General features: G+C 45.6%; 1 long non-coding RNA gene across 1 annotated transcript; it reads left to right on the top strand.

Annotated features, from left to right (window-relative positions):
* Positions 1 to 3,506: 3,506 nt before the first annotated feature.
* Positions 3,507 to 6,934, top strand: LOC138826767 (uncharacterized). The gene is made up of 3 exons (XR_011371840.1): positions 3,507 to 3,741; positions 4,866 to 4,880; positions 6,737 to 6,934. It is a non-coding gene; the product is annotated as an uncharacterized lncRNA (long non-coding RNA).
* The last annotated feature ends 435 nt before the right edge of the window (positions 6,935 to 7,369 follow it).

Here is a 7,369-nt window from a genome sequence, read left to right as displayed (position 1 = left end):
GACAAAGTCATTTCCAGCAACCCCACACAGGCACCTCCCAGCAGGTGTGTCAGCCGCTCGGATCGAACACAACGAAATGCCAGCTTGCTACCTCACCCGTCCCCTTGTAGCTAAGTGCTGATGGTGTCCTCTGCCAAATCGATTAGGTGCAATGGCTGGGTTTCTAATTCCCCGGCCAGCCTGCTGTTACGGAATACCTACTTCTTACAGAACCATTCCATTGGCCGTGAATCATGTAAGAAGACATTTCCACCCATCCCGATGTTTCCAGATGAAGAAACTAAGGTGTTTTAAATAAAAAGCCTATGGCCCAAGGCCCAAGGGCATTCTGTGGTCCACCAGGCACTTACCCATAGTCCTCGGCTCCATGGTTTTAGATGAAGAAACTAGACAGAACAGAGTGACGGAGTCTTCATGAAGGTAGTACAGGGTAGAGTTCTGTGTTTGAAGCTGTGGCTCTTCTGATTCCTCAGGAGGCCGCTGGAAGTGCCCATCTTCCTCCTTTTCTCCTGAATCCTGACAAGAACCTTCACTGCTAACGTTCCACCCAACCACTGTAATCTGAGAGAACTCAGCAAGCACAGCAACCATATTGACGAGAAGCAAGTTGATGTCTGCGCTCTGGCCGCTGACACCCATGTCTTTAGACTCACGGAAGATGCTCTAGTACTCCATCAGAGTTTATACATTCGAAATGCACAGGCTCACATCCACTAGCCTTCCTGAATCAGAGCTCAATGGAATCCATTTGAGTGGCTATAGGTGGAGAAGCAGTTGCACGATGTCTGCAGGCTAGGAAGGTATCCCAAGAGGGAAACCGTTCTTTGGGATGTGAAAGCATACTGGCCTGTGATGGGTGAAACGGGAGCCAGAGTTTCTGGAGGGGAGCTGGCAGGTCACTGCTGACAGCAAGGTGCTGTCCTCCTGTCCACCAACCCACTGTCTTAGAGGTATGTCTCCTGAAGGCGAAGGTCTCTCAGATTAAGGCCGCCCCCCTTCAAAAAATAAACTTCCCTGCCTTGTCTCTATCCTTGCTTGATTCAGAGTTGTTCATCCAACTCTCCAAAGAAGGAAGACTGTCATGGGGGTGGGAAGGGGGGTGGAGTCTGGTATTTCACCCAACTCACTACCCACCCATGCTATAAGCAAAAGAATGATGTCCTCAAAATCACAGAGCAAATGGGGATGTTTAAAACCCAAGACCGTCTGCCAGCTAAACCAGCCTCTTTCCAGAGCACCAGGAGGACTCCACAAAACCCCTCAGTGCTGCCCAAGTTTGCCTTCACCACACAGCCACTAACGACCTTGGCATTTCTCACACGTGGCCCCCATTCTCCTGTGTGGCTCCCGCGATTGGATGTACGCCTGTGTGGTTTATTTTAGATTTTCTTTTCCATGATGTAACTGGGTTTCCTCACTCTACATACAATTCACCCGAAGATCCTGAGGGACTTCCTTCAAGAATGATCTAGAGGGCTGGGAAGGTGGCTCAGTGGTAGAGCGCTTGCCTTGCATGCTCGAGGCCCTGGGTTCGATTCCTCAGCACCACATAAGCAAAAAGAAAAAAGCCGGAAGTGGCGCTGTGGCTCATAGTGGTAGAGCGCTAGCCTTGAGCTGAAGAGCTGAGGGACAGCGCCCAGGCCCAGAGTTCAGGCCCCACGACCGGACAAAAAAAAAAAAAAAAAAAAAAGAGAATGATCTAGAAGTTCGTTCACTCTCTTCACTCTCTGACCACCTTGGTAGGAACTCCTCTCCCATAAATTCTCACCAAAGGATTCAGTGCTACATCCACTATAGTCTGCTATGTTCTCCTCCAAACAGGGCCACACCTCCACTTCCATTTTTTTCTTCACTAGTTAATTGGAGATTAGACTAGTCTTGTGGAATTTTCTTCCCAGGCTGGCTCTGAACGGCTCCTCGGGTCTCAGCCCCCTGAGTAGCTGAAATAAAGCACCATCAATGGCCACATTGATGGAAGGCATAGTTTTGAAACAACATGGATTCCCCTGCCTCTCTCTAGGAGGAAACTTCTGGGTTATTTGGTAACTTAATGAGTGATCTGAGCCCTCCGTTTTACTGTCACCGAAGGCAGCCCTCTGTTCCCTCCACACCCCACACACAACGAAGACGCAAGGCCTCCAGACTCCAGCTGAGTGACTGAGTGGCAGAGCCCATTCTGCATTAATGGCAGAATCCCTCCCACCATGTTTTTTATCGTAGTCAGAAATGGCTACTAGTGAATGTCATTAGAATAGCGCTGCTTTAAAACTGAATATGGGTTAATGTTCATAACAAGAAGGATAATTAGTTTCCCCACAAACATTTACACTTAATTTCCATGCTCATTATTTAATATAGTTTGTCTTATTTAGGCCCTTTGGTAAATTGTTTACATTTAACAAGTCGTTTGACTCTCACAAGTCTTGTGTTTCATACTCGAGAAGTCGAAGCAACACTTCGGATCAAAGTAGAATGCTTTAATTAAGTCACCATGAGCTTCCCCGCAAGGAAGTAATTACACCCCAAAGCACAGTTACAGATTTTTTTTCTTGCTCCTCTCAGGTCTTAATATTGGCCCAGGGTGGACACTATCCTATTATAACGTGTTTATCCAGAGCCCAGTGTCATCTGTTCACTCTGGTTTGCTAAGGTGGGACTGCCAAGCTCATCTGAAATCACCTTGGGAGCTTCCTGTGAATTCTGAACTCTCTCTGGAGGCCTCTGTCCAGGGTGCAAATGGTAATACTGAGTCTGAGCTCTAGAAAAGCTCCCAGTGCTCTGGTTGATACCGGACTGGGAACAAGTACATCAGTGACTTCCTCCACAAGCGAATAAGTAAGAATGTGTGTTACTTACTCCAAAGTGCACATGGACTCAGACAGAGAGAACTGAGCGTTAATTGCATTGGCCCATTTTCTGTCCCTATGATAAAACACCTGAGATAAACAACTCAAAAGGAAGAAAGGTTATTTGTGGCTCACAGTGTCAGAAGTTTCCGTCTGTGACCACTTTGTCCTGGGCCTGTGGGGAGGTAGAACAATCAAGGTGAGAGCACATGGTAGCCCAGAAGTAAAAGCTGCTCACTTCATGGTGTCCAGGAAGCAAAGAGAGAGCAGGAAGTTGAGGAATGATATTCCTTTCAAAAGCCTACCTTCCATCCTCCAATGATCTACTTCCTCCAATGATGCCCTGTTTTCTACAAGTCCTGCGATCTCCCAGTTACCAACCAATCAGCTGGGGACCAAGACAGGCTTCCACCAATCCAGAGCCTGCCTGCCTACCTTCCTTCCTTCCTTCCTTTTTTCCTTCCTTCCACCCTCTCTCCCTTCCTTCTTCCTTCCTTCTTTCCTTCCTTCCTTCCTTCCTTCCTTCCTTCCTTCCTTCCTTCCTTCCTTCCTTCCTTCCTTTCTTCTTTCATGCCAGTGTAGCTTTCTGGAGATTCCAACCACCATTATCTGTTTATTACATCATACATTAGAATGTCTAGCAAATCTGGCACTGGTATGACCCTTGTATGAGAAGAAAAAGACCATAGGTTTTGTTCTGTGGTAGCTTCAAAGCTAAGCAATGAGTCCTGTCATCTCTAGCCTTCCCCTTAACTCAATTTCTGCCCTCCAAATAAGCCCAGTATAACCTTGAGTTATATCATGTCACAGGCCAGGGCAGACAGAACTGAGGCCACATATCTAACAAGAAGCATCACTGCTCACAAAGGCCAAGAGGGCAGGGTTGGTGAATCAGGTCTGTACATGAACAACTTGAAGGCAGATTCACTTCTGAGGAGGGAGCTTTGCTTTCAGGGATGAGTAGAAATGGCACATTACTATAGCACCTTGCAGCTACACTGGAGGTAAAGGAAAGGAGATGGTGAGTTCTGAAGCCAGCTCAGGCAGAGTGAGCAAGACCCTATCTCAGAAACAAATTATAAAAACAGAAGGATTGGAATATGGCTCAAGAGGTAGAACACTTGCCTAGCATGAGCAAGGCTCTGTGTTCAGTCATCAGGACCACACACACACACACACACACACACACACACACACACACACACACACACATTGTGTGAGTGCATCTGGTCCTGAGGAGGAGGAAGAGGGTGAGGGAGGTCGTTTCTGTGAGGCTCACTCTTTCCCAGTTCCAGTATTTGAAACTATAAAGGCCCATTGTATTTCCAAGGCTTGTCAGATCCTATTTCTTTGTAAATTAGATTAAACTCTTTACTGTGTATTACTGATATTAAAAAAGAATGAAGTCACATCTTGCAAACACAGCAAAAACCCATCGTGCCATGGCAAGGGAGTCATTGGCCAGCGTCCACCAGAAACCAATTTTAACTTTTGAGCCCAGTCAGCAGGCGAACCTGCTGGCTGATGGCAGGGTCGGCCCTGGGCGACAGCATGAGCTACATGATAGGAGCTGTCAGCATCTGAGTCTCTCTTTTCCTCTTCTTCTTTGCTATCCTCATTCAGTGTCTCTTCAACCTCCAAACACCATCCTTTGACTAATGTCTCCTAGAAAAAACAGTCTGTGCATGTGTCCACATGAAGGCTAGGCACTAAGTTTGCACGATCCGGGTGAATGATAATTAGTAAAGGGCTAATCAAGAATAATGGTGGAGCTGGGGGTTATCGCTCAGTGGTAGAGCAGTTGTTTAGCACATATGAGATCCTGAGTTTGCTCTTCAGCACAGAGGAGAAGGAAAAGAAAGAAGAGGAGGAGAAAGACCAGGAGGAAGACGAAGAGGAGAAAGCCTTATTAGAATTGTCTCTATAACTCTACAAAGTTGCTCTTATCTTTCTAGCACAGGAACTATGATTAATATTTTTTTCTTCCTCCATTCTATCTCCTATTTCTCTGTATTTTAGAAGAGGATACTATCGGTAAGTATATCAGTCTCAGTTTTCTGTTACTGCAAAAAAAAAAAAAAAAAAAAAAAGGACCTAAGGCCTAAGGTAATTAACTTAAGAGAGAAAAAGTGTTTATTTGGCTCACAATTTTAAAGGTTTTGGTGCAAGGTCACTTGATTACTTGGTTCTGTTGCTCTGGGCTAGTGGTGGCACAAAGTGATGGGAGCAAGTGGCAGAGGACAGCAGTTCATCTCACTGCTAGATGTGAAAGAGAGGAAGGGGAGGGTACAGGGCCCAATACCCCTCCAAGGGCTCAATCTCCAGTGACCTCACTTCCTCCCTCTAGGCCCCACCTCCTAAGGGTTCTACCACCTTCCAACAGTGCCACAGTCTGGCGACAAATCCCTGAGCTTGTTGACTTTGGGGGGGCATTCAGGATCCAGGCTACATAAGTAGGGAATGGAAAAGCAAAGGAATGAGGAAATGAAGGCTCAACTTTGCAGACTTCAGCAAGCAGTGATTTGGACCAAACCCCAAAGAGTTAGAGGCAGTTTCCTACACTCCTCAACTTGCCAGAAGGCTAAGTCACCCCAAATCTGTCTTTTGGAGGCTCTTTTGAACATTTTAAGTGATTGGGTCAATAAAAGGACAAAAGAAACATAAACTGCTCTGAAATAACATTCCCAGAATCTAAATGTCCATATTATGAGAGTGATTGAGTAGTATGTATCAGTTAAAGGAATAAGGTAGATCTATAAAATACTGATGGAGAAAACTCTCCACTGAGAAAAGCAAGCCACCAAATAAAGCATTTAGTATAGTAGACTGTTGTTCACACACACACACACACACACACACACACACACGCACGCACGCACACACATACACACACACACACACACACACGCACACACGCCTCTTTAGAGTAGCTTTATTTCTGCTATCACAATGAACTACAGTCAACCATGGTCCTAAATATTACCTGGAAAATTGTAAAAATTCATGCAACTTTCTATTCACAGTCCTATTCATAGTCCTATTCATACTTTTACTATGTCATTATAATTGATTTATTGTCTTATGAGTTACTATGTTTAACCTCTTATTAGGCCTAGTTTATAAAGTTAAACTTTATCCTTGGAGTGGATGCAGAGAGAGAAACACTCCCAGTATATAGAGGGTTTATACTCTGTGTGGTTTCAAGCATCTGCTTCCTCGTATTTATTGAGATTTATTATCCAAGGATAAACGGGACACATTCCTATCATCCCAGCTACAGAAGAAAGCCTAACATAGGAGGATCAGCAAAGCCCTACCTCAAAAATAACTAGAGCACTGGGCACCAGTGGCTCACGCCTGTAATCCTAGCTACTCAGGAGGCTGAAATCTGAGGATCACAGTTCAAAGCCAGCCTGAGCAGGAAAGTCCATGAGACTCTTATTTCCAATAAACCACTCAGAAAATTGGAAGTGGCGCTGTGGCTTAAGTGGTAGAGTGCTAGCCTTGAGCCGAAGAGCTGAGGGACAGTGCCCAGGCCCAGAGTTCAAGCCCCACAACTGACCAAAAAAAAAAAAAAATGCCTAGAGCAACAAAGGACTGGATACGTGGCTCAGTGGCAGAATTCCTATGTAGCAAGCGCAAGACCCTGAATTCAAACTCCAGAACTTCTGAGGGAAAACACACACACGCACACACACACACACACACACACACACACACACACACACACACACACACACAAATGTGAGATTGTAGGATTATGGGAATAAGAACTTCAACAGTATTTTCATCATTTATTTTATAGACTTTTCATTTTTTACTTTAGATTTGCAAGGAGTATGAACAGATTTCAAATTTTGGTTGTTTTTTTTTCTCACAAAACCTGCAAGACATTTCTGGTTCAAGGGAATTAATAACTGACAGTCAAGAAAAACAGCCTGGGATTGTGGCACAGCGGATCACACCCCAGGCTAGTGTCCCCATGTGAATGGATAGAGAGGCAGGCCCATGACTCGAGTCGGCTGAGCACTTGTCTGCACACTTCCAGGTATCTTGAAGAAGGCCTCTGAACTCTGAACTCATGACCGACAGTTGCAGCTGATGACAAGTCTTGCTTGTTCTCTGACTGCGATGCCAGACTCCAACTGTTTCTTCTAATAAAATTCATCTCAAGCATCAAGGAATGAAAATAGTCTGTGCATCTTGCTGTGGCACCTGGAACACACACACACACACACACACACACACACACACACACACACACACACACACACACACACACACACTGACTAATGAGCTTGCTTGCTCTGAAGCTGTTTCCTCAAGGAGCATAGCAACCCATCTCTCTCCAGACTGAATATGGAAGCGGCATGAGGCCTGAGCCTCCTTGCCTGTGCCGCCAGGTTCCTTCCAAGGGGAGGGAACACAGGGTCCTCCTGACTCCAGCTGGTCAGGCTGCTGGTTTCCAATGTGAAACCATTCCTGAAGAGGTCAGAATTTTCCGTGCTGTCTTTCTTGGCCAT

The sequence above is a fragment of the Dipodomys merriami genome, unplaced genomic scaffold (assembly GCF_024711535.1).
Source record: "Dipodomys merriami isolate MVZ:Mamm:240054 unplaced genomic scaffold, mDipMer1.0.p SCAF_15, whole genome shotgun sequence".
Classification (NCBI taxonomy): Eukaryota; Metazoa; Chordata; class Mammalia; order Rodentia; family Heteromyidae; genus Dipodomys; species Dipodomys merriami.
Note: the sequence above shows the minus strand (reverse complement) of the source record. Positions and strands in the feature narration are given on the sequence as shown.